Consider the following 27,121-nt stretch of genomic DNA (forward strand, 5'->3'; position numbering starts at 1 on the left):
CGGAAGCCCCAGGGCCCAGACTTGCTCCTAGCCAGGGAGTATTGTTTGAAACAATAAAATAAAATCTTATTTTACCCTCCAGCTTAATCCAGACCAAGATCATCTTTCCCACCAAAAAGCCCACAGCCAGAGAGAGGTCAGTCAGCCCTTTGCCACTTGCTGAATTGCAGGCCGGGAGCTGTGTGGGACATCAGTTCTGGAAAAGCCTGAGAAGTGGTCTGGTATTTGGCAGCAGCATCGAGAGGCTGGATCTGGGCTGGGCTGGCAGCCCCATGAGGGTGAAGGAGGGCTGGGCCCAGGGGCTGGTTCCAGGGGTCCCAGTTCTGCCCAGGGCCTGCTCTCCCTGCCCCAGGGCAAATCTAGCTACGGGAGGGGGCCGTGCAATGCATGCCGCCCTCCTGCTGCACCCTGAGCCCCGCGTGGCAGGGAAAGCAGAATGGGTCAGTGGCTGCTGGATCCTCTTCCTTTCCAGTTACCAGGCTGTCTCCCTCCCTCCTGCCTCTTCCTTTCAAGTGTGAGCAGAATGGTTCTTGTTCCAACCAGTGGCCCCAACACTCCCTACCTCCCACCCTCATTTCTCTAAAAAAAAAGGGCCACCATAGAGGAGGGGTCCAGTCCTAGCAGGTTCCACGCTGTTGAGGATTGAGGATCCTCAAATGGCCCAAGGGGCCAGCCTGGGCTGAACCCAGCCCCTGCCTACCCTCTCCTTCTCATATCCTCCCCACCCAGCTGCCAACTGGGGAGTGCCAGTCAGGCCAGACATAGACCCAAAGGACAACCGATGTACCCTCACCCAGGTGCCAAGTGTCCAACTAGTTCTCCCACTAGTTCCCATCTCACCATTTTCCTTTTTCGCCTCTGGAAACTTCCAGGAGGATACTTGTGAAGAGAGGTGATCAGTGTCCAGTCTTTGGAATCAGGACAAATGTGGGTATGAATCCTTGCTCTGTTCTAGGCCTGTGACCTGGGTCGCCTTAGTTGCCTTCTCTGTGCCTCAGTATGCTTACCTGTAAAATGGACCGCCACTGTACTCTCTCAGTGTGTAGGGACGACGGACTGAGATCATAAATGTAAAACTCTTAGCACGGTGCCTGACCAAGATGGCTATCATGCTGGTTCTTCCCAGGGTCGAAAGGGAGGTTTCATTCAGAGCTAAAGGCACAAGATCATTGACCTTTAGGGGACTAGATGGGCCCCTTCTCTTAAGGACCATGCCCACGGTACCAGGCTGCTATCTTTGGTTAAGGATGTGGGAGTTGGGGGTGGAACGCCACTGTATCTCCTCCACTGTGCTAGGCCCATCCCCTTTTCACAGATGAGGAGACAGAGGCTCCGTAGTACAGAGTTTGCCCAGGAACGCACAGCTCCTATGTAGAGTGAGAACGTGTTCTCATGCTTCCATACAGGGCTTGCCCCCACCCCACTGAGCCCCTCAACCCCTGTGAAGCATCCCATTGGATGTGGGAGTGCCATCCCATTCTGCAGGTGTAGGATCCCAGGTCCAGACACAAGTCGCCTGCTGGCCTGGAGCAGTGGGGCTGGCATGAACCAGCTCTGCCCCGGGGAAGGCCCAGCTCCTGCGAGCCCCTGGAGGGGCTGGTGCTGAGGCCTGTGAGTGAGGCCTATCAGCCCCCTCGTGGACAACAGCAACCCCCAGCCCTGCGGGAGGCACCTGCTCAGAGGGCTCAGGAATGGTGCTTCGTATCCAGGCAACAGGCACAGCTCAGTCCTCTTCAAGTCACAGGCCTGCAAGTCAGGACAGCGCTCCCGCAGACCTCCCTCAAGTGGCTAATTTTCTGCCTTCCAGAAGGAAATAAATCTTAAGGAGTCCAGACTCCCTGGCTCCCCAGACCCTGGAGGGAGGGGCTTCCAGCCACATTTCCCTGAACTGTCCTGCCACGTAAGCCTTGCAAATGCCCCTCCGGGTCCAGTCCTCTTCCACGCTGTTTCCTTTTCTCCCATCTCTCCCCACCTCCCTCGTCCAGGTTGGATGTCAATGTGGGTCTTGTCAACCAAACTAGACACAATGGGTGGGAATTACAGGAAGGCAGAGTTCACCTCCATGCAAAGATGAGTGCCCCCACCCGGGGGAGGACTGGAAATGTGGTTCAGGTGCTAAAAGATGCATGGGAATCAGAGAGACCCCAGGGAGAAATCCTGGCTTCCCTCACACCCTGCCTGTGTGATTCAGGCTGAGTGCCTCAACCTCTCGGAGCTGCAGTTCCTCAGCTGTCAAAGGATGCCATCCCGGAGGATGGGCCCAGAGGTCAAATGACCTCAGCAATCCTGGCACTTAGCTGAGATCAGGACATGTGCATTTCCTTCTGTCTCTGGGGGCAGTGAGCTGCCTGACCCTGGATGTATTAAACAGATGTCGGCAGGTCCTAGCGTGCGATGGGGTACACTCTCGCACTTTACTTCTTGCACTGAAGTAAAGATTGCACTCAGTGTCTCTGAGTTTTTCCAACTCTAAAAACACACACGACTTGGCCTAGGCTGGCCGTGGGAAGATGGGTATATCACTGAGTACACACAGTTACCCCCCCCCCCCGCCACCCCCCCCTCCCCTCGCGCACACACACACACAGTATGTGATCCATCCATATGAAATGTCCAGAAAAGGCAAAATCTATACAGAGAGTAGATTGGTGGTTGCCTGGGGCTGGGGGTGGGGACGGGAACCGATGACCAATGCATAGCAGATTTCTTTTGGGGGTGATGGAAATATTCTAAAATTAGATCGTAGGGATGGTTGCACAACTATAAATTTACTATGAGTCCCTGACTCATATCCTGCAAATGAGCACATTTTATGGTGTGTAAATTCTACCCCCATAAAGCTGTTAAAAACAACAACAGCAAAACAGCACAATCACCAACAAAGCAGAGGCCGGAGGGGCCAAGGCCATGGTTGAGGGCGATGGCCGCACCCTGTGGTGGCAGCGGCAAGCTGACCTGAGGTCTCCGCCAGTCTCCACTTCTTCTCTGGGGTTTCACGTGGGCACTTTCTTGTCATTTAAAACGCGAGGAAAGGGAACACGCCCACCAGCAGACCTCTTTAAATATCGGAAGCAAAGTCCAGGCGCTGTGAGGAGGTGGGGTTCAGCAGAAGGGTTAGAGGCCAGGGATGGTGCAGCAGGAGGGAGGAGCCTGCAGAAAACTGGTCTCCCAGAAGCCTTTGGAGAGCAGGGCTGGGTGGCGGCTCAGGCCACCTGTGGTCTGGGGTCCCTGAGCGAGGGTAAAAGCCATGGGCCTGGTCTAGCCTTATCGCGAAGGCATTGATGGGTCTGTTTGAGAGGTAAAGCAATGAAACCAACCTAGAACTGAGAAGCTACTCTGTGCCAGGGAGGGACTGACATTTATCTTGGTGATGTGACTGGCTGTGAGACCTAGAGGTCAGCAGAGAAGACCTGGGGAGAGATTTAAACTGCTCACGGTGGTAAAGATGCCTGGTTTAAACCTCTCCACAAGTGAAAGGCGGGCATCTATCAAACCCATTGTAGACGAAAGGAAACCAGAGCTCTGGAAGGTCAGTCACTTGCCTGAGGCCACATAACAGGTGGCAGGGGTAGGATTTGAACCCAGGACCTGTGCAAAGCAGAAGAATAACTTTCAAAGCAATCTGGACATTGCTCTTAGTTGGTAGTGAGAGCCCCATCACTAGAGGTATGCAAGCAGAAGCTCAATGATGACCTCTCAAGGTGTGAAAACGGATGACTTTGAAACCCCTCCCAGTCCAGTTAGTGTGTGAGGCTACAAGTCCTTGCTGACTATTTCCCATGAGAGTTAAGTCTATACTCTGAGTGAAGCAGGAAGGCCTGAGCCCTCCTGAGGGAGGGGACTCGTGGGGAGGGCCCAGCTGGCACCTCCTCAGTGGCAACCACAGCTGCTCTGAATGCTCACCACAAATCAGCACTGATTGCTGCTTGGGGCTAAAGTGATACCTGAATACACACAGGCCCAAGCAACTCCAATTTAGCCTAAACCCAGCCCCAGGAGTGGGTGCCCAAGAAGCAGGAGCTGCCAGTCCAATGGGGCCCAATCTGGCCCTGCAGCAGCGCCTGTTTCATCCCTGCCCCCCGTCCCTCTCCTCGGTGCCGGGCTTCCCGAGGTCCCAGCATCCTGGCTGCGGTTTGCAAGCTCCCTCCTCTCAGCCCTGGACTCACCACAGGATGAGCTCATAGGAGGCCCCTTCCCAAGTGAGAGCCCCAGGCCTGGGAGAGGCCCCACTGTCTTTCATGTGCCTGCTTGGCCCTGAGAAGGCAGTGAGGAGGCGGGGCCTCTGAGGAGGGGGGTGGCCTGGTCTGGGCTAGGGGCTCCCCAGTCACCTCCTCTCATGGGGCTCCTAAGCCAGCTTTGAGGAGGGACCCAGGTGAATGACAGGGTCTCCCTGATCCACACCTCCCGTCGTCCACCTGAGCCCCCCGGCTCTCTCCCACCTAGCTCCGTCCTCAGAGGGGTCCAGATTTGCTCTTGCAGTTCTTGTGCGTCGGCTCCAGGTCAAGAACCCAGACCTGCAGATGGTACCTAGGTCTCCTCCCCCACAAGAGAGAGAACATGGAGACTTGGGGTGGAAGGGGTTTGCAGACACTAATTACAGGGCAGGACAGTTCCAGATGCTCCTAAGGTACGGAGACAGAGGGACAGAAGTGGCTCTCTGGGCTCCAGCACTCAATTGGCTCAGCTCCCCTGAGGGAATGTGCTAGCAACAGGGCAGGGCTTCTCCAGGACCCAGGGTATCCAGCCCCACTGTGTCTCCTCCCCATCCATTGCAGGCTCAGCTCTGCCCTCCAGAGGCAGCCTCAGCCTCCACTCTCCCCACCATCTTCCCAGGGCTCAGATCTTCCCACCTCCTCTGCATAAACCCTTTCAAGGCTCCCCAGCACTTCTGGGGACCCACCAAACTCAGAGCACAAGAGGCCTATTGACCACCCCCGCCTTCCCCCTGCCCTCTTGTCACTCCACCCCAGCAGCACCTGTGTAGCTCCTGAAATGCTGCTGCCCTGTCATGCCCCAGGGACTTTGCATGTGCTGATCCCACCGCTAGGAATTCCCTCCCCTCTCCTAAGTCACACACAGTTTTATTTGTCACCTCAGTCATTCATAATCCAAGCACCTTCCCCAGCACAGGCCCCAACACCCCTTCTTTGTGCCACTGCCTCGCAGTACATTAAACTCCTGCCTGTTGCTCTCAGTGATTCCAACTTGAGCTTTCATCTGAGTCCCCTGGACGGCTTAGCAAAGCCCAGATTGCTGGACCTCAACCCCAGCCTCCGATTCATTAGGTGTGGGGAAGGGGGAGTCCGAAAATCTACATTTCCATTTCCAACAAGTTCCCAGGCAGTGCTGAGGCTGCTGGTGTGGGGACCACCTCTGAGAACCGCTAGTTAAACCCTAAACTCTTAGAGGTCCACCTTGGGTGACATTTCACCTTCAGTCTCTGAAAGAGTCTGGCATAGTTGCTGCTCAATAAACAAATGAGTTGGAAGGTGCTGTTTCACCTGTTGTAGCCAATGTGGTGGCAGGAGAACGTGCGGAGACCATCTTTCTGATTTGTTCTCTCTGCTGTGGGCAGTGTCCCTCCCTTTCCAAGATGGTGGTTAATCCCTGGGTCCAACGCCCGGGGACGGCTGTCTCCAAGGCCAGCACAGAGATCCTGGGCCTAGGAAGACAGGCTGGGGCCCAAGGAGGTAGAACACAGGGCGGAGCCTGTGAGGGAGGGGCAGAGGCAGAGGCTGGGGAAAGGGCTGGGGGACATTGCTGGAGTCAACAAGGAGAAGTGGATTTTGTGGGATCCAAGAGCTACAGGCTCAAGCGCCCTGATCCCGGAACAGCCTTCCCAAGAGTGACAGGACCCTGAGGTGCCTGAGAGAGGCTGGGATTCTAAACACCCAAACTCCTGGCCTGCAGGTGCAACCAAAGACCACACGCGTAGATTGGCATGGAAATGGCTGCCACCCACTTGTCCTCACTGGGCCCTGAGGCTTGGCAAATGAGCCTCTCTGGGGGGTCCTGAGTGCACTGAAGCCAGGCAGCCTCCCCCCAATATTCCGGGTCACGCAAAGGCCCCCAAGTTTCCTACACAATCCTAGGGGGCCAGTGTCCTCACTCCCCAATGTGACTGGGATTGAATGTCCTTCAAATGGGCAAGGGGGGCTCAGCAACAGTCAGATCTAGAGAAATAAAGGCAGGAGGCAGTTTGCACCCTCGTGTTGGTAAAACTCAAACCTGCCCCAGTCCATGAGCACCGACGATGCTCTGGGCCGTGTGCTGGGTAGGCCCTGGCCCCTTCCTGGTGTGGGAAGGAGAGTGGCAGCCGAGGGCACAGGTGTGGAAGTGAGTGATCACCCTGCCAGGAACAAGGCATCTGAAACTGGACTGGGCCCTGGGGCTCTGACAGAAGAGGGGGCCCGGGCATGTGGCCAGACACAGTGTCAGTGCACCTGTCCCTCCAGGCCTGGCCCCATGTGGCACGCCTCACACCACTCCCCTGGCCTCAGGACACTGGGGATCCTCCAGGTCAGAGCAAACAGGAGTCAGGGATGCCAGGCTGCCCAGAGGACAGGCTGTGCCTGGGTCCAACAGGACCACCGAGGTACCAGCCTCGGGACTTCTGGTCTGGACTGGCCACTGTCCCCTCCTAACTGCGTACCTGTCCGCTGTCCTTTGGAAGAAAAAAAGGAGAAAAGCTCCGATTTTGGAACATTGCTGGGAAAGGGAATGAGAGAGCTGGCCATGAGGGCAGGGGGTGGGTGTGGGGGGCTGCATTTGCTTTTTAATTTAAGTCTCTCTGGATCGTTTGAATTTTTAAGGAGCATGTTTTACTTCTGAAATAACTTTAAAAAAATAATCTCTGTCTTAAAAGTGCAAAGCATTCTGCAAAAATATGTCTGGAAGAAAGAAGTATATGCAACAACTAGCTTAAGGGGGTCATTAAATAGGCCATCAGCATCCTCTCTTGAGCGTTCCCCACGTGCTCAGAGCTCTGCTCCTCGTCTTAACACCCATTATTTAATCTAATGCTCATCAGAGCCCTGGGAGCTGGCTGCTATTAGTGCCATCATTTTCAGGATGAGAAAATAGAATTTAAGAGAGACAAAATAACATGCCCGAGGCTACCCCGCCTCGGAGCTGGGGTCTAAGCAAGCTCTCATCCTTACATCAGGGCACACGACACACTGCCTCCCACGACTGAAATGAGAAACTGACAAGCCCAAAAGCCATTTGTTTTGCGTCCCCTCCATGACTTGGAAACTACTAGTGTTGCACAGGAGCCAAAATCAAACTGTTACCGGTGCCTCCAACCACCTTGGACACTTGGACTGAGGCTAGGAGAGCAAGTATTACAGTGAGTCCACTGTAATCCGGCCATCTGTCCACCCTTCACCAACCACTGATGGAAGCTCCTGGCATGCCCGGCTCTGCGCTGGATGCTGGCGACTACGGAGGGTGAGAGGCTCACAGCCACCAGCAAAGGACCAGGTGAGCACAAGGCGATTGGGCCCCGCTCACCTTCCAATCTGTAGGCTTTGCGTCCTTCAGAAATATCCAAACTCCTTGCAATTTGGGATCCAGAGGCATTAAAGGAGGTGAAAATGAAGCATAGCCATATAATCCATGCCCAGTGGCGAGCCAATCTTCCCCAAAATACTTTAGTTTGTGTAATGCTGAGCCAGGAAATTCAATCCATCCCTTCAAACCACCTAGGTATAGGGCCAGGCCAGTTCACTGGGGTGGGCTCTCCAGCATTTCCCTGTAACCTCAGTCCCAGCACGGAAAGGGAGGGCTTATGTAAAGCTCCAGGAGCCCGTGTACTAAAGGGTCATGAGTTCGATTCCTGGTCCAGGGCATGTATCTGGGTTGCAGATTCGATACCTGGCCCTGGTTGCGTGCATGCAGAAGGCAATCGATTGATGTGTCTCTCTCACATGGATCTCTCTCTCTCTCTCTCTCCCTCCCTCTCTCCTCCTTCCTCCCCTCCCTTTCACTCTCTCTAAAAAATTCAATGGAAAAAATATATCCTTGGGTGAGGATTATAATAGTGTGAAAAGTAACTGACACACATCCACCAAGTCCGACTGTAATTCAGTGTTGACTGAGACACTGGACAAGGGACTGGGGGCAAGACACGCAGAGGAGGGGTCCTGCCCTCAGCAGACTCCCTGAGAGTGGGGCCTTTCAGCTTTGCTCCCCCTCAACCCCCAGCAAATGAAACAGTGCCTGGCACATAATAAGAACTCAACAGTCACTGGCTGAAGAAAGGAATGAATGAATACTCATTGCCCCGGGAGCACTGAGCACACCATATAAGGCAGGGTGATGCTGAACACTGAGCTGTCTGCCTGATGAGTCAGAGCTGCAGAATCCATAGGGGGTGGGCGGGGGGGAGAGAGAAAGAGAGAGAGAGAGAGAGAGGGGGAGAGAGAGAGAGAGAGAGAGAGAGAGAGAGAGAGAGAGAGAGAGATGAAGGCCAAGAAGGTTTGTGGTTGACCCAAATCAAGCAAAGGACAGATCTTAAAAAGCACTCGGCCAGTTGCCTGGGAGGCAGAAGCATATGCTGTGGTTTGCCATCTATTTTTTTCTGCAGAGCAATCTTTTTTTCAAATGAAATCATACACCGCACCCGAAATGCATCACAGAGGCTGCCACGGTGGACGTCAGCTGGGGCTGCAAGGCTGGCCCGCTTGCCTGTGCCCTGGGACCCCACACAGGCCCCTGGGGCCCTGGAAGATGGGCTCCCACTTAGTGACTTCCCTCTTCCCCTCCCTCTCAGAGACCCCAGGAAGTGGTGGCTGAGGGCGGGGGGTGGGGTGGGGGCTATAGCTGCTCTTCTGGGGGCCACTGAGAGCAAATAAATGCTAAAGTAGCTCAAGAAACATCACCCAGCCAGGGGGTGGGGGTGGAGTGGGAATGGGGCAAAGGGAAGAAGGAAAAGGTCCTTCGAGCAAGTGGAGGGGAACCCAAGGCAACCTGATACGGGGTGGCTGAGATGGTGGGGTGTATGTGTGTTTGTGTATATATGTGGGCATGTGTTTTTGTCTATGTGTGTGTATATAAATGTGTGTGTTTGTGTGTATGTAAATGTGTGTGATTCTGCCTATGTGTATGTGTGTGATTCTGTGTATGTGAATGTGTGTGTGTGCGTGCGTGTGTGTAAATCAGGCTTCCAGATACCAGATCCACGAAACCGAGGTCTACCTGTCAGAGGTCACAGGCAGGACCTGCTTGGGACAAATCAGCCCTCCTACCCGCTCCCTATCCCCGCCCCCCGCCCACTAGGGAGCATCCGCTGTTTTGTCTGCCCACATTCCTTCCTCCTTTTTCTGAAGATTGTACTTGGGCAGATGACCACCCAGAGTAAAGACTCTAACTTCCCGTCTCCCCTGTGGCCAGGTGTGTCATATATCTACATTCTGGCCAGTGGGACATGAATGCAAGTGACATGTGCACCCCCTTAAAGGATGGGGCGCCCTCTCCTTTTCTGATTGCCCCTCCTGCTGAGCAGAATGGAGACAGACACCACCGTGGGCCATCGCGGATCACGTAGACAGTGATGGAGGAGTCACAGGACAGAAGGAAACTCAGCCTCTCATGCTTTTGTGTAGAAGAAACCCCTTAGCTCAGTGGTACTTAAGAAAAAGCATCCTCTCTTTTGTTTAAGGAGCCGTGACTTTGGGGTTTTGTCACACACAACCAAACCCATATCCCAACTAATGCAAGGACCTTCGCGGATTGTGCACAATCTAGATAAAGCATCTTCACGAATCCTTGCAGTCAACAAACAACGGCCAATTTGCTCTGCTGGGATCTGGGGATTCACCTACGACAGACAAGCCCCTGCCCTCACTGAGTCTACATTCCAGTGCGAATGTGGACTCCACTCCATCCATGTGAGAATCAACTAGTGACAAGCTGACAGGGCAGGCACACGACTAGTACAGTAACAGCTAACACTTGCTGGGTCCTGAGCTTACTGGGTGCCCATCCTGTTCTCAGTCTTTTTCACGTGTTACCTTATTTTATCGTCACCACAAACCCAGAAAGTGGGTGCTATTGCTTCCTTGGTTGACTGAGGAGGGGGTTGAGACACAGAAAGGTCTCAAGGCCATACAGCTAAACACTGGTGATTCCAGGATTTGAACCCTGGTCTGCTGGACTTTAGAGCCTTAGCCACTCCTCCTAAAGAAGGGACTAAATCAGGGCCCTATGACAAAGAATGACAGGGTGCCCTGCTGACGGTTACCACTAGCAACAACAACAACGAAAGCAGCATAACGCCCCGTGCGGAACAAGCCTGAACTCCCTTACCTCAGTGGCTGGCGTCTGGAAAAGGCTTGTGTCCACGTTTCTAGAAGCCAAATTCAAAGGGTTCACGTCGCTTTGACGACAGTGCCAGAAGCTCTTGCCACTGCAAGCTCCGTGCTGTCCAGGAGATGCCCACCTGTCAGAGACAAACAGAGCCGCCCGTGACTGCCTCGTTGGGGGAGAGCTTACTGGCTCATGCTGCCTGAGGTCTCTTGTTTTTGTTTGAAATGCTCTCTGGGCCCCGAGGAGGCCGTGTGATGAGGCAAAGACTGCAGGAGTCTGAGGTTACTCATCAGGACTGGGAAGCCAGACAATTCTAAGACGCAAAGATATGCATATGCCTGTGTGTACGCCCGAAAAAAAATACGTAAGCATCTCGCTGCGTCTAGCACAGTGCACTTTGCAGAGTGGGGATGCTCGACAAATGTTCATGGCTTGCTTGAATGTAAAACACAATTTTATACGTCCAAGCGAGGGGGTGGGAACTGCGGGAGAGTTCAAGTGCATTGGAGGAAAGATCCTTGCTCATGTGCAAATGCATTCCTGGAATGCTCCATTGAGCCAGCCCAAAGGCATCGTTTTACCAACAAGGAGAATGACACCCAGAGAGGGGCAGTGACTTGTCCAAAGTCACACAGCAAGTTGGTGGCAGAGTGAGGCCTAAACCTGGGGTCTCTCCGGTTTCATGGCTGGGTGCTCTCTCCAGGGATGCTCCCTTCTTTGCAGTTGTCAGCCTTGCAGCCCCTGGAGCAGCCCAGGGCGCACAGCCAGGGTCTGCTGCCTGCCTGTCAGGTGCATGCTGGGAAAGGCCAGGGCCGAGGAGGGTTTCCTGGCTGTGCTTAAGCCGGGACAAGGTGTGGGAGGCAATGCCCACAGTAGTATAAGCTTCAGAGGCAGGTGGATCTCGCCCCATGCGGGGGCAACCTCTCTCCAGAAGTGGGGCCCCAGGCAGCTTAGGGCGTGAGTCTCCAGGTCTGTAAAACAGGGAGAATGGCAGCATTATCTTCAAGAACTGCAGGGAGTAAAAATGGCTTCCATGAGTCTGTAAAGCCTTCAGTAGAGCATTTGGCATACAGCAAGCGCTCAATAAATGTTAGGGAGGCAACACAGGAGAGAATGCAGTGAGTGCCTGCGGGGGAGGTGGGGCACTGGACTGGGAGTTGCTTTTTGTCCTTGGCACATCTTTAGACAAAACCCTGTCCATTCCACCAGTTATTTGTTCTCTCTGATCCACCTGACCCCTCTTCCCTGCCTCCCAGGGACCAGTGTGGGCCCGCACCCAGCCTATCTGCTTCTCCCTCTGGGCTGCAAACTCCCCACCTGCCCACGGGACCCCAAGCCCCGGCCCACATTTCACCAGCCAGCAAAATGCAAATGTCATTAGCGCTCTGCAAGCTGGTGAACGCTAATGTCACACCAGACGGCAGCCAGTGCGTGAGAACTGGAGAGGGGCGGAGCGGGTGGGGTGGGACAAATCCCCAGGAGAGGTGGCATTCTCCGCTTTTTCCAAGAGGGTCTGATAGAGGAAGAAAGGAATGGCTGCAGGAAAGAGGTGACGGCGGAGACTGTCTTAGCAGCGTGCTATGCCGCTGTGCCGTTCTCACGGGTTCACTGCAGCCGCCCATGGTCCCGGCTCCAGCCCCATCCGGATGGCGTGTGTGTGTCAGCCTCTCTGGGCCTCCTCCCAATACCCTTGATGAAGTGGCTCTTCTGGGGTGACCTCCAGCCTCCATCTTTCGTTTACACCCCAGTTCATGCTCCCTCACACCTATTAGGAGAAGCAGACCACCCACCCCATTAACAGACCCATGGCTGGGGGGGGCGGGGGGAGGGGGCCTTCATTCCCAGGAGGTGACAGCAGGAGGCCCCATGGACCTACAGGCAGCAGTCCTGGGGTCCCATCCCAGATGTGAGCACTCAGGCACACCTTCTCCTCCATGGGGCCCTGGCTTCTCCCTGTAAGAGGGGGTGTGGGACCCGCCACCGGTCCCTGCAGGGCCAGGTCTAAAACCAGAGCTCGAATAACTCACAGGCAGAGATACCAAAGTAAGGCCCCTCCTCCCCCAATGTCCTGATGGCCCCAGCAGGCACATTAGGGCTTCCTGGAGTAGAGGGCAGACGTGTGTATCTGGAGAGGAGAGAGGGTGCTGTGGGCAGGGGGGCCAGGGTGAGCAAAGGCACAGAGATACCCAGATTGGGGCCTCGGGCAGAGCAGGAAATGAGATGGAAAAGTCCTGTGATCAGCGCTTTACACAGAACGTTGGTAAAATGTGGACAGTGCTCCCTTGCACTGGGCTGGCCCTGAATGCCACAGAGAAGACAGGCATTTTCCTGAAGATCACAAGCAACATGAGCATTCACTCATGTTGGTGAGCATTAATTAAACACTTGCTGTATATCCAGTACTCAGAAGGTGCCAGGGATGAGTGAGGCACAAATTCCACCTCCAAAGGAGCTCACTGTTACGGAGAAGAGAAGGTTAAGTGCCCTGGTTTTCATAGTTCAAGGAGGCTGAGGAGGGCTCTTCACTTGGTTCTGAGTTCAGAGAAGGGAGGGCCCCTTTTTTGAGCCCCGGGAAGGCTTTCTGAAAGAGGGGGCAGATTTGAACATATGGGCAAAGGGACCAGGCTGAGCAAAAGCATGGCGGTACCCACGTGCGGGGGGTATCCAGGACCATGAGCCAAGACTGCCCAGGAAATGAGGCAGGGAGGGAAGGCAGGGGCTGGAGGGGTAAGGTCCTTGAATGAGGCTAGGCTAAGGATGAGAAACTTCATCCACAGGCAATGGGGAGCCACTGAAGGTCATAGAGCAGAGGTATTCTCCAGGTAGATAAAAAGTAGGAGGGAGCCCAGGCAAGTGGAAACAGATGAGAGAATGAAAGGAGGATGGGAAGGGCCTGGTGGTAGAGGTGGAGAGTAAAGAGATGATGAAAGGGTGGGTGGGAGAGGGAGACAGATATCGGGGGAAAGATGGTGACTGGACTTAGACATGTTGGGTTTGCATCCCAGCTCTACCACTGTCATCAACTGTGTGGCCTCAGGCAGGTCATTTAACCTCTCTGGGCCTCAGTTTCCTTCTCTATAAAGTGAAAAAATAATAAATAATAAATAAAAATAATAAATAATAATAATAATAATAAAGCCACTTCATAGGGAGGTAGGATTTAACCAGACAATCTATACTAATAAAAGGGTAATATGCTAATTAGATGGATAGACCAGATGTCTTCTGGATGTCATTCCAGATGTCCTTCCTAACAAAGCTGGGGCCCAGGCGAAGCCACCCAGGGTCCCGGGTGCCTGCGGCCAGAGGGAGGAAAGCTCTGGTCCTGGTTGCCTGTGGCTGGCTAGAAGACGAAAGCCTGGGTCCCAGGTGTGGGGGCCAAGGCAGAGGCAGTTAGGGGCGATCAGGCAGGCAGGTAGGCAGGCAAGCGGTTAGGAGCCAGCCATCCTGGATTGTGAGAGGGTGCAGGCTGGGCTGAGGGGACCCTCCTCCCATGCACGAATTTTGTGCACTGGGCCTCTAGTATGATATATGAGAAGCACTTGAAACACAGTGAGTGATTTGTTGGATGCTTACTTTCTAACATGTAAGCATTTATTGCTTTTATTAATCAGCGATGCCCTTCCCTATTGCAGATGAGGTGCTGCAGCTCAAGGCAAATGACTGGCTGGGATTGGCACCGCTGGGCCTCAAATCACAGGGGAAACAAGTTATGAGCAAATAAAACTGGGATGACTCAGAGAAGAGACTCGATTTTAAAATATTGCTTTTAAAAAGGGCTGTTTTATGACTTTTGCACTATGCGCTTATTAAACCCAAGCTATAAATGTGAACTAATAAGTAAAATGAGTTAAGTTAATGAAAAAAGTCAACCTTCGGGATAGATCGGTATTACCTAATGGCAGTCCATAAACATAAACATAAAAATTTAAAATACAAGAATGAATTGCAATGCCCAGCAGCTCAGGGATTCTGCCGTTTCTCTGTCTGAGAAATAAAAGCTATTGATTTTAGCTTGGGTTCTCATTGCTCATGAGTGAGTCTTTGAGAAGTCATAAAGGAAGGAATTATTTCTGATTGTTTACTCACTAAGGACCGGATGTATTGAATTTAAATCGTCTCCGATTCCTAATTAGTACAAACCAAAGTAGGATCTGCATATCGCAGAACTGGAAAGGCCCTTGGAGGCCGCTAAGCTCAGTTTTCTTTGTTGGATGGACCTGGAACCTGAGGGGAAGAGGAAAGCAACTTGACCAACGTGAGCCAGCGGGTGGGATCCAAGCCAGAACAGGGCTCCTGCTTCCTCCCGAGTCCTGCTCTGGTCCCTGCAGCCTCTGGGATCAGATCCTTCAATCCAGGCCTAAAGGGTATGCGGGGGTAGTAGGTGAGCCTCAGGGCAGCTGGCTGTGTGTGTGTGTGGGGGGGGGGGGGGGGAGTAACCTGCCTAGGAAAGGAGCCTAGAAGCAGACAGTCTAACACAGATTATTACACAGTGAGTTCTAAGACACTCCAGCATGCCGTCCTGTATGGCGCCCTTGAACCCTATGCCAACCACTGGGCCAGGCAGCTCAGCTGGGAAAGAGATACACGGGAGGAAGGGAAGGTTCTGTTCTGAGAGGGGCTTCAGGGTGGCACAGCCCCGGGGCCAGCTCAGTTCCTCCCTGTGTCCCAGGGGAGGATGGGGACAGAAAGACTTCAAGGTCTGATAGGGAAGGGAGGGGTCTTAACTCACCCAGGTGCGCTCTCTCTCTCTCTCTCTCTCTCTCTCTCTCTCTCTCTCTCTCTCTCTCTCTCTCTCTCTCTCCATGGTGACCAAGGAGCTTTGCACGTGTGCATGAGTGCATGTATGTTGAGCTTCAGCCTGCACACGATTATGAAGCAGATGTTTAATTACTACCTGAGTGTGATTAATCAACACGATTGATACACAACCCATACCACATAATTACTTTGCAATTACACCAAAACGAAATATTTTACTGCTGAGGGTTTGCTAATTACCCGGCCTTGCCAAAGGACAGGTATAATGGGCAGCAATTTTTCTTCCTTCCTTTTCTCGCTCCCCTGCCCTCTCATTAATCTTCTGGGCTGGTATGCCCACCACCCAGAACGGGGAGCCCAGGCAGGCTGCCGCCTCCTCTGCAAGGTGCTGCTTCTGTACTCAGGTCGGTTTTAATGTGAACCCTAACTCGTCCTGCCCTCTCCTCTCAGCTCTCAGCATGGAAAAGCATGTCCTTCCCAGAAATAAAGCCCACCTCCTGCAGGCCTGTCACGGAGAGGCATCATGGGGCAAGGGTCACCAAATGGAGAGCCTGGGAGGCCGATGGTTCCAGTAAGTGGCACGAAGGGGCTTCACACACCTCGGCTGTAAGGTGCCGTAGTGGTGTTTTCTTCCTGATTCTAAAGTAAGGGATTAGGGGGTCCGCTGGAGCTGCAGCCTGACCCCTTTTCTGGGCCCTGCACCCCCTCCTCCCTCAACCTCAGCAGTGCTGGCTGCTAAAGGCTCCACCTGCACTTAACCCTGACCCCTCACACACATGCACACACTCCCTCCCCTTAACACACAGGCACGTGTGCATGCACATACGGCAAAGCCTGGTGCTGGATTAAAACAATAAGGCCAATCGGTTGGGAACGCTGACCAAGAGGGAGGACACCTTTGTTCACAGCTCCGCTGTGTGCCCTGGGCAGGCCATGTGCCCTCTGGGGGCTTCTACCTTCTCCTCTTGAAAATGAGACAGGTATTCAGTAATCTTCAACCCTCGAGTGAAAGGAGGGGCTCAGTCCCCACAGATGGGTACAGGCGAGGCGAGGAGTTCCAGGGATGAAACGACCTGTGCCTGGAGAAAACCAGCTGGAGGCGACTGGGCGAGAGTCAGGGTCTGCTGCACCTGGCTCATCGGTGGGTGAGGCTGACTTTAAGTGCCCACCATTATGTGACTTTGGGCACCTCTGCGAACCTCTCTGGGTCTCAGTTTCCTCACCTGCAAAATGAGGACAATGCCACTTCTCATTGGAGTTAAATGAGAAGACGGGAGCTGCCCAGCATGGTCTGCCCCTAGTAACCTCAGTAAATGGAAGCTATTATTAGCATTATTAGCATTACAATGATAGCTCCTTTACAGCCTGGGGAAACCCCAGCCAGGCAGCTCACTCACCCCTCAGTGCTAATCTCAGGTGGGCAGGGACCCTGGGAAGTGGTTTACCTTCATCCTGGTCCTCACCCGACCCTGGGCAGCCCCAGCCCTGAAGGGGGACTTTCCTGACCATACCCAGCCACACTCAGACACGGCTCTGAAGTGTTGACATTGTTAAAAAAGAGACGACGGGCCCAAAATGGAGTCACTGGTGCTAAGCCACATCAGCAAACCAGACTTAATACCTAACCTAATTACAGTTTCAGCCTCCCCCAGGAATGTAATCTTAACTGGTCAGTCCGGAATTTCCTGGTCAGCTCTAATGAGATAATCCCCGAAGACCCCTTCCATCCCACAGAGGAGGGTGACCTAAGCCTAGAGCTACCCACTCTTTGCTAGAAATTTCCTCTTCTGCCTATAAAAGCCTTCCATGTTGTATAACTCCCGGGCGTTCCTTTCTAACTGCTAGATGGATGCCGCCCAAACACATGAAGAAGATCTTTAAATTTACTCCGTTGATTTTTGTTTTTGGTTGTTGTTAATCACCTGAGGATATTTTTTCCATTGCTTTCCAGAGATAGTGGAAAAGGAAAGAGGGAGGGGGAGAACGACGGGAGAGGGAAGGGGGGAGAGAGAGAGAGGAAGAGAGAAACATGGATGTGAGAGAGACACATGGATTGGTTGCTTTCAGGGCCAGGGATCAAACCTGTAACCCAGGTACGTGCCCTGACCGGGGATTGGACCAAAGACCCTTGGGTGTGCTGGGCCCACACTCTAACCATTGCGCAACACCAGCCAGGGCAATTTTTTTTTTTTTTTTTAACAACATCAGTCCTCTGGACAAACAGTAGGGAAAGGAGCCTGGCATCAGGGATTATAATCTCACCCGAAATGTGTCATTTTTTGCAAGCAGCATGTATCCATGTATCCTTACTAAATAACAACGGAGTAAGTCAATCTCTTGGGGACAGACACTGTGGGGAAATCCCGGGCCTTGGCCGGCCCCAATGCTAAAGGCTCCGGCTGTGCTTCTCATTCCTCTCTCCCGGCCCTGGGACAGGGACTATTAGGGATCACGCGGCCCATCTCCCGCCTGTGGGAGGGAAGGAGCTCACCCAGGCCAGGCCAGGCCAGAGAGACCTCATCCTGGGATGTCTCCATGCAGATGCGGACAGTGAGAGCAGGAAGCCTGACTCCACCCACCCAACAGGTGCTGAGGGCCTACTGTGTGCCAGGTCCCACGGAGCTGCTGTCCACGTGGCATCTGATGCATCTTCGCATGGACCCTACCTGGGAGGGACTGCTAAACAGGGACCCTGGGAGGGCAATGGTTCCAGGAAGTGGCACAGAGGTACCACAGCCCATGTTTTCTTTCTGATTCTAAAGTAAGGGGTTGGGGGCACTCTGGGGCTGCACCCTGACCCCTTTCCTGGACGCTGCACCCCCCCCCCCCATCCTCAGCAGTGCTGGCTGCTAAAGGCTCCACTTGCGCATTCTCCCCTGGTGCCATCTGGCCTCTCCCCACATCAAAAGCCCGAGACTCTCCCTCTCAAATGATGCTCCTTGAGGCTGGCTCCTCTCTCCCCTCCCCCACTCCCGATTCCTGTTATGTCACAGACTTCGCAGCTCAGCCAGGTGAGTAACAGGCAGAGAATGGGAATTTTTATCTATTAATTTGATTTCTGAACCCCTGCTGCTTGCCAAGCCTGAACAGCTCTCCACCGGCAGGCTCCGAAAGGAGGGGAGAGAGGGGGGCAAGCAGCAAATGGGGGACAACTACATCAGCAGCCGCTTCCCTGAGGGTGAGGGCTGCCCAGTGGGGCCGGGGAGTCAGTCTCCCTGGAGCCAAAAAGCAGGAAGGGGGTCTGGTTCTCAGGGCACCAGCCACCAGCTCACACTGCCCCACCTCTCACAGAAAGAGCCCACTGCTCAGGTGCAGAGCCCAGCCAGCCAGTACAGGGGACCCTTGCCCCCTCAGCCTTCCTTCCCACAACCATCAGCCTCTTTAACCTGGCCTCTCCCTGAAGTACCGTGAGCCCTGGCTACACGGGGAACTGCACTTCACTTAATCTTCAAATCTTTTCCCATCCACCCCGCACAAGGTAGCTATTGCTGTCCCCCCCCTCACCTCCCCCTCCCACCTCCCCCTCCTCCGTTCTACAGATGTAGAAACTGAGGTTCAAAGAAGTGATGTGTCCTCAGCAAGTTCTACATAGCATCGCCCCATGAGCCTGCAATTCCACTCCTAGGCATAGACCCCAAAGAAGCGGAGACAGGGACTAACAGCGGCTGCACAGGCCCTGCGCCCAGCAGAGCTCCTCCTGCTATGGCACGGAAGGGAGATCACCTCCCCCGACGAAGGGCACTTTCCTACCTGTTTTCCTGCGGGGCAGGAAGCCTGTCTTGGTTCACAGTTTATAATAAATGCAACTCCATTTCCTCGAGGTACACCCCCCCAAAGCCGGCCGTGTCTGTGAAGTGTCTGGGGCTCCGTGGACCAGCCCAACTGAGTCTTGGTGTTTTACTGTCTGAGGCACCTCCACTGCCAGATTCCCCAGGTCAGGAAGAATCAGGAGTTCTGGCCTCTTCGGAGATGGGCCCCTGCCAAGTGCTTTCCCCCATCAAACCACAGACCTACCCCAAATCCCAGCTGCCATTCAGGAAACATACCATGAAATACCTGAGCTGTATGTTGGGGGTGGGGGCAGAGGTGTGAAGCAAAAGGCCTATTCGCGTCGAGCTGGAGTCACTCGGAGTGAGCTGGATTCTGCCACTTTCTGTGAAATGCTGGGCACGTCATGTAACTCCTCTGAGCCTCAGTTTCTTCATCTGGAAAATGGGATAATAAGAGCACCCATACACCACAGGGCCATTGTGGAGACTAAAGGAGATAGTGTGTGTAAAGCGCTCAGCACGGTGCCTGGCATAAAGTAAAGGTTCCAGCCATGCAGCTATGATAGTTGTTGTTAATGTTCTTATTTTACAGACGCAATAACTGAGGCCCAGGAAGGCCACTAGGAGAGAGCCAGGATCCCTAAGCTGATAATGTACTCCTCTCAGCAAGTCCAGGTTTTAGACAAGGCACAGCCAGTGCTGCCTGGCAAACTACCCCTGGGTCTGGCATCTAAGCCACTGGGCTTGGAAATGCCACAGGCTGCACGTCCTCACTTCTGTGTGGACTGCGTGCCCTGGGGAGCGTCAAGGAGACAGCATGGAGGGTGGGAGGCCAGAGGGCTGAGAAGCAGAAGACTCCCCCGCTTCCTGGCCAGGTGGCCTTGGGTGAGTCACAGATCCGGGCTGCTGTCCGTGCGGTTCTCTTGGTTTGGAACGCTATACGTTTCTCTCCCCATCGAATGAACTCCTACTCACCCTTCAAGACCCAATTCACATGTTGCCTCCTTTGTGAAGCTTCCCCTCTGCCAGGGAAAAGCGGCCACTATTCTGCTATGCTCCCATCACAATTTCTTCATCTCTGCAAGTTCCATGAGGACTGTGTCTGGTTTTCTGGTTTGTTCTTTGCAATGTCCACCGAGCATCATGCCTGCCATGTAGTAAAAACTCCCTGAATGATGAATGTCTCTGTTACTGCACTCTGGCGTTGGACACTGACCAGAGGCATACATCTTACTCACTGGACTTGGAATGCCCAAGCACAGGACTCATTCAACAGCCGCCCCCTCCCAGGACTGGGTCCATCCTTGGTAAAAATCGACAGGACATGATCTCTCTAATAACTGTTGCCCTGCTTACTTCACTGCCTTAAGCTAATGAATATGCAATAAGATAACCATCAGGGAAGCACTTTATAAATCAAAGGAATTATATACATGTAAGGTATTGGCCTTAAGAAGAATCCCAAACACCAGATACTGCCAACGTTTTCAATAGACTTTTGGAAGAGCTTTTGCATCTGCAGTGGAATGTAGCTGACGATGCCAAGAAATCCACTTCAAACAAAACAAGGCGGGTAATTAGGGAGCCCTCCCTCCAGGGAAGGCAGAGAGACAGGGACTTCCCTGATCGGCCTCTCTGTTTGGCTATTGATGATGAGACATGCTAAGGGGCAGGAGGTAGGGCCTGGGAACCTCCTCTCCCACTGATACCCAAAGCAGAAAGAGAGAGCTTTGGGACCAGAGAAATCCAGTCCAGCCACTTGCCAACTTTGAGATTTTGGGTGAGTCTACTGTCAGGTGGTGAGGGGGTGTGGAGAGGTGGCGGGGATGGTGCGCCCCTCACTGGGTGGTGGTGAGCATTAGGCAATGAGGTGGTCAGATGTGAGAAGCGCCAGGCCTGGCACGAGGAAGCTCTCAATAAACACTTATTCTCTTTTCCTCACAAACTATCCTTGGACACAATTAAGACTGAAACAGTAAACTACAGACTGGGAGCAACTAGAACTTTCATACAGGCTGTCAGGACGGCCCAATGGCACACCGTTCTATTGGGCAGCGTGTGTTAAAGCTAACCCTTTGCCTCCCCTGTGACAATTCAGCATTTCCACTCACAGTAACAGTCCCAAGAGAAATGCCTGCACATGCCCCCAGAAAGACGTGGCCCAGAATGTGTGCTGCAGCCTTATGCATAAGCACCCAACGTGGAAACAACTCAATGCCCAGCCAGGGAAGAGTGGATAAACTCTATATATTTTGTGGAATATTACACAGCAATAAAAAAGAACAAACTACTTCTGTATGCAACAATATGCATGGCTCATAAAATCATGTTGAGCTAAAGAAGCCAGACCTAGAGGAATTCATGCTGCATGATTCCATTTACACAGAGCTCAAGCTACAAGAACAATGGCTTGATGCTGATGGAAGCCAGAACAGCAGCTGGCTGGAGGGGGTGGGGAAAGGAGAGTACTGACTGGGCTGATGGACGGGAATGGTCTAGATTTTGATCTGGATGGTGGCTACTCAGTATCTAAAACAAAAATCACTGAGCTATACACTGGAGATGGAGCCCTGTATATGTTATTCCTAAATAGGATTTGTAAAAACTTACTAGAGTAGAGCATGGATTCGATCAGACCATCTCCAAGGTCTCCCAGCCCTACCATCGTATGATTCTCAGAGCCTGGAGAGTGATTCTCAGGCTCTAGCCCTGGAGTTCGGGGACTCTGCTCAGTTTAGCCGTGTTCTTCGCTTTCACGGCATCTGGCTTGTCTAGAGAGGCCCCTGCTCCCGCTCATCTCCCTCTCCGGTTTGGTGTTGATCTATCCGCCACTACTGGTCTCATCACCCAACCTGTGAAAAGAGGCTCAGGCAGCCTGACTCCCTCTCTGGCTCTGCGGCTCTCCTGTGTGAAGTGGGGCTGAGGTTCCTGCCCGAACTGCAAGCTGTGTCCTGACCCAGCGGGTAATTAACGGGTTGCCTCTGCACACCACCGAGAGGCAAGATGTTGAAACAGAAACAGAGCCTGAGGTCGCTCTGCCCAGCAGAGACTGCCTGCCCCCCTGGGAAGCGGCCAAGGAGTGGAAAGAGCTCTCTGGAGCCAGCCTGCCCTGGACGGAATCCTGCTCCCTCCCAGCTCGGAGCTGGGTGCCCCCGGTTCCGTGAGTTATTTCACTCCTTTGAACTTCAGTTTTCTTCTCTGCAAAATGAGAAGAACAATTCCCTCACCCCCGGGGCTGATAGGAGCACTGAGCCAGATCACCTACAAAAAGGGATTAATTCCCTCCAAGCACTGTGCAAATGTTGTTTCATCTTTTGATGTCTTATGACATCCAGCTATTACAATACCAACTTTCCCTAAGGCGGGAGACACCTCCCTGCTGAACCCGGCAAGGACACTCAAGCCTGCCTCCCACCCTCACTTCCAGGTGACAACACTGGAGCCTTTACAGAGCCCTCACGTGTGCCGGGCACTGCGGGAATGCCTCTCCACGCAGTCTCCTCAAGCTCTCAGCAGTGACTGCTGAATCGTTATCGGCCCCATTTTATAGATGGGCAAACTGAGCCTCGAGTAACCTTGCTCCCTGGCTATGGGGGTGCAGCTTTCTCCCTGTGGAGGACTTGGACCAGGTAGCACCTCTGTTTCCTGTAGCGCCAAGCCCAGGTGGACCTGAGGCAGCTGTGCTCTCCGGAGAAGTCCTGGCCATGGGCTCCGGTCACTGCTCTGCAGGCACTGAGGATGGCCGCCCACTCGAGTTGGCCCCTGGGAGTGTGCACACAGAACAGGGAGTGTTCTAGGAAGTACAGGCCGCAGCTCCAGGCCCCAGGGGAACCATGCTGCCTAGAGAGCCCCCCAAATCAACAAAGCGGCTCATCTAGGCTAGATAGACAGCCACTGGCTCACTCTGCCCTCGGGCTGCTCCCTGCTGGCCAAAGTGCTCCCGAGCCCTAGATGGCCCTGAGCATCTGCCCCCTCCCATCACTCTGTCACCCCCCACGCCTCATGCTTAGTTCTGGTGGTGCCAGTCTTGCTCCAGGAAGCAATTAGACAAGATGAAGGGAGGCAGAGAGAAGGTGGGTGGTGGCAGTGATGAAGATTTGACACCTGAAAAACAGAGATCCTTGGGACTGAGGGGGGCGGTGGAGAGAGGGAAGCAGGCTAGATGACAGGGGAAGAGCAGAGGGGTTTGGAGTAGGGAGCAGATGTGCAGGGGGACAGAGAGAGAGGCAAGGCCACACAGGAAAGGGAAAGAGATGGAGGTGAGTGCTGTGACCATTCCCATTTTTCAGATGTGAAAACTGAGGCCAGACGTTTAGCAGTATGCCCGAATTATAGGATGAGTAAGCAACTGAGTGGGATTTGAGCCCTTATCAGCCTGACACCAAGCCTGCAAGCCTGACCCCTCTCTGTGTGACTCCCCAACCCCTTGGAGACATAAGAACATGGAGGGAGGCATGCTGGGGAGATGCATTTAGTCAAGGACGTGGGTGAAAACTCCTTGTGGGGCCTTGGGTTTCATCAAAGCAAAACAAAACACAAAACACAGACTCATCATTTGCCAATTCAGACACACACAGTGTGATCTGAAACCCAACGGTGGGGCGGGACGTCTCCCTGGGGCTGCTGCTTCCCTTCCCGGAGAAGAAACCCAAGGAGCGGAGCCCGAGGCCCGAGCTGGAGAAGAACTAATGAAGGTTTCCCAATTACCCTGTCTCCCCGTGTGTCCTTGGGAAAGACAGAAAAAGAATGGTGAAAAGTCCCCTCTTTGCTCCTGGCAATCTCAGAGTGTAAGCCTTGGGAACAGAGCTGATCCCCGGGCCACGCGTGGCTGGGCAGAGGTGGGCAGCAGTGATTAATGATCTGGCTGCCATCATAAATTCCTGTGCAAAGGGAAGCCACGCCCACCAGCCTGTTATTTACCTGCCCAGAAGGCTCTCTCTGGGTGGGTTAGGGGCAAAGCGGCCTCCTCTGCTACATGGGAGTGAGCACTTAATTGAGGATGATCAGGAATGGGGGGGGGGGGGGCAGCGGGGGTGGTGTACAACTATTCCCCTGCAAGTCCCCAGGTCCCTGAGACCAGACAGTAATTTCAAAAGGAAAAAGTCAAGGCCCAGGTGAGGTGTGTATTTAACTCAGTGTCTGCACTTAGGCCGGAAGTGCCAGCACCTTCCCTGCCCCACAGGTTGGCCTATCTGCCCCCGATTATGCTTCCCGGCTGGCCACCCTTCTGGGTTTACAATAATCTGCAGTGAATTTAGCCACTGCAGGTGAGCTCAGCCTAGTCCAGCATAGAAGAAAAAAATCATTCAAATCACTGTTGGAAGGCATGAAAAGTGGTCACGAATGAGGTGCTGTGGGTGATAACAGGAAGGAAGGACTAAGGCTGAAGGTCAGGGAGGGCTTCCTGGAGGAGGTGGAAGGTAACACCCGTGGCATTGAGACATCTACTGTCAAATGAGAGTAGTTATCTAACAGTCACCATTTGCCTTCGGCCAGCATGGAGCTGGAGGTTGTATTTAGTCTCTAAACATCAAACAAATCGAGCAAGGTCTTCTTGTTATTCTGCATTATAGCTGAAAGACAGAGGCTCAGAGAGCTTAAGCTACTTTCCCAAGTTCACTGAGCCAATAGGAAAGAAAGCTGGGCTTTGAACCCAGGTCCACATGTCCAGCCAGGACCCTGCCCTGACCCTGAGTCATGGACAGTCAGGCACAAGTGAATAGTAAGGAGCTCAAAGTTGGGAGAGGGTATTTCTGTTGGAGCAGGGAAGGCAGGCCTCCGGGAGGAGGTGGAGGTGACTGTGTGGGCGAAGGCACAGAGTCGGGGTGCAGAGTGGTGTTGGTGAGCAGCCTCATTTGGAAGATATCCAAGAGGCACTGTCAGGAAATGAAGTCCCAAGAATGTTTAGGATGTTCACGCCCCTCTCGGTAGAAGGCACAGAAATGGCAGTGAAGACTGACAGGGAAGCCATGGAGGTTTTCTGTACTAAGTGTGTCTCCGCAGCCGGTGGGAGCTGTCAGCTGAACATGGAGACAGGCTGCAGACACTGCAGGGCCAGGGATCTCTGGCCTAAGCCCCCCTGCCTTGGTTTTCTCACCTGCACAGATGATCTTCCCTCCTAACATTGAAGGAGATAATGAACATGAATGTGGCCAGACTATGGCTGGTACCCAATGGATGGTCAGTAAATATTTCCCCTTCCCTTTCCTGTCTGGCTAAACTAACACAACCATTCATTCTCCAATTGGCAAATAAATATTGAGTAACACCTCAATGCCAAGGGCAGTGCAATACACTGGGATGCAATGGTGAGCAAACCAACATGGTCCCTGCCCCGTTATTAAATAAATAATCCAGCAAATAAATCTATAAATCCAGTTTGAAATATGTGCCATGAAGGCAATAGAGTACAATGAGAGCGTAGAGCAAGGGCTCCCCAAGGAGATGTATCTGAACTGAACATTGAAGAATGAGAGGGACCTGCCAGGTGCAGAGAGGGCTGGAAAAGCACTCTAACCAGAGGGAACAGCCTATGCGTGGCTCCAAGGCAAGAAAGGGCTCACACTGTTCTAGGAACTGAATGGTGTGGGTGTGCAAGGGGAAAGGGGGGATGTGACCAGGTGAGGGGAGCAGAGACAGACCATCAGGGGAGGGGGCACTTTTTTCTAAGAGCAGTGGGAGCACAGAACGCTGGGAGAGCTATGGTTGATTCAAACTGCCTTTTTCAAAATGTCTGTGCTATAAAACAACAAGATACCGCTGCAAACCTATTAAAATCCAAACATCTCAAAACCCCCAAAACTGGGAACACCCAATGCTGGCAAGAATGTGGAACAATGGGGGCTCTCATTCGTTGCTGGCAGAAGTGCAAACTGGTACAATCGCTTTGGAAAATAGTTGGTCAGTTCTCACAAAACTAAACACACTCTGACTGTAGGATCCAGCAGTCATGCTCCTTGGTGTTAATCTGAATGAGTCAGAAACTTGTGTCTTCACCAAAACCTGCACATGAATGTTTACAGCGGTTTATGCATGGTCATAATTACCCCAAACTGGAATCAACCAAGATGCCCTTCAACAGGACAAACAGAATAAACAAATGAATACTCCATTCATATAAGGGAATATTAGTCAGCAAAAAAAATAAATAAAAATGAATTCTTAAGCTAAGTGCATATTGCTTAGTCAAAGAAGCCAGTCAGAAAAGGCTACATACTGTATGACTCCAACTATACAACATTCGGGAAAAGGCAAAATGATGGAGACATGAAAAGAGCAATGGTTACCAGGGGTCCAAGGGTGAGGGAAGCATGAATAAGCAGAGCACAGGGGATTTTAGGCCAGTGGAACTATTCTGTATTAAATAGCATTAATGGAAATAGTATGCATATACATTTGTCAAAACTCACAGAATGTATGACACAAAGAGTGAACCCTAATGTAAACTATGGGCTTTAATTTGCAATAATGTATCAATATTGGCTCATCAATTATAACAAATATCCAAATAATACAAGATGTAAGTAATAGGGGATACTCTGTGTATTGGGGGAGGGGTGGAGTAATTGGGAACTCTGTGCTTTCTGATCAAATTTATCGTAAACATAAAACTGCTCCAAAAAAAGGAAAGTTTATAAATTAAAACATAAACATACCTTTTAAAAAATGACAGGGCTGTCAGAGAGAGACTGGATTAGTGGGAGAGGCCTGAGAGATGGGGAGACCAGTTGTCCAGGTGGGAGATCAGGGTGGCTTCTATGGAGGCAGTGATGGAGAGAAGGAGGTGGATTCAAGAGTTATTTAGGAGGTAGGATGAACAGGACCTGGTGATGGACTGGCTCTTGGGGGAAGAAGGAGAGAGTCAAGGAGGACTCCCTGGTAATGGCTTTGAATAGTGAGAGAACTGAGGCTCCATTCACTAGTCAGACTGCAGAAGGGGAAACTGGGTGGATGGGGGAGGGAAGCTGTGAAGTCAGTAAGGAGCCTGTGGGAAATCCAGACACTGGGGATGTGGGCCTGGAGTTTTCTAGAAATTCAGGAATCTCCCCACTGTGGGCTCCCTCCCAGCTGCCCACTTCCTAGTGATGTGACCTGGACCAGTTACTTCACTGGGGTGGGCCTCACCCCCCTCATCTGTAAAATGGGGATGAAAGTCAGCCCTACCTCACAGGGTGTCCTGAGGATTAAAGGATCACCGGGGTCATTTGTAAAAGCTCCCACAACAGCTTCTGGCACATGAAGGTGCTGGATAAATGTCAGCCCCCCTACCTGATAGCATCTAA

General features: G+C 52.7%; 1 protein-coding gene across 1 annotated transcript in view; it reads right to left on the bottom strand.

Moving 5' to 3' along the window:
* The window catches only part of TSPAN18 (tetraspanin 18), a 146,101-nt gene that overhangs the window by 35,217 nt on the left and 83,763 nt on the right, over positions 1-27,121 (bottom strand). Inside the window, exon 3 of the mRNA XM_036326115.1 lies at positions 10,309-10,441. The gene's annotated coding sequence lies outside the window, so the exon portion shown is untranslated. The remainder of the gene's footprint in view (positions 1-10,308; positions 10,442-27,121) is intronic.

The sequence above is a fragment of the Myotis myotis genome, unplaced genomic scaffold (assembly GCF_014108235.1).
Source record: "Myotis myotis isolate mMyoMyo1 unplaced genomic scaffold, mMyoMyo1.p scaffold_m19_p_10, whole genome shotgun sequence".
Lineage (NCBI taxonomy): Eukaryota > Metazoa > Chordata > Mammalia > Chiroptera > Vespertilionidae > Myotis > Myotis myotis.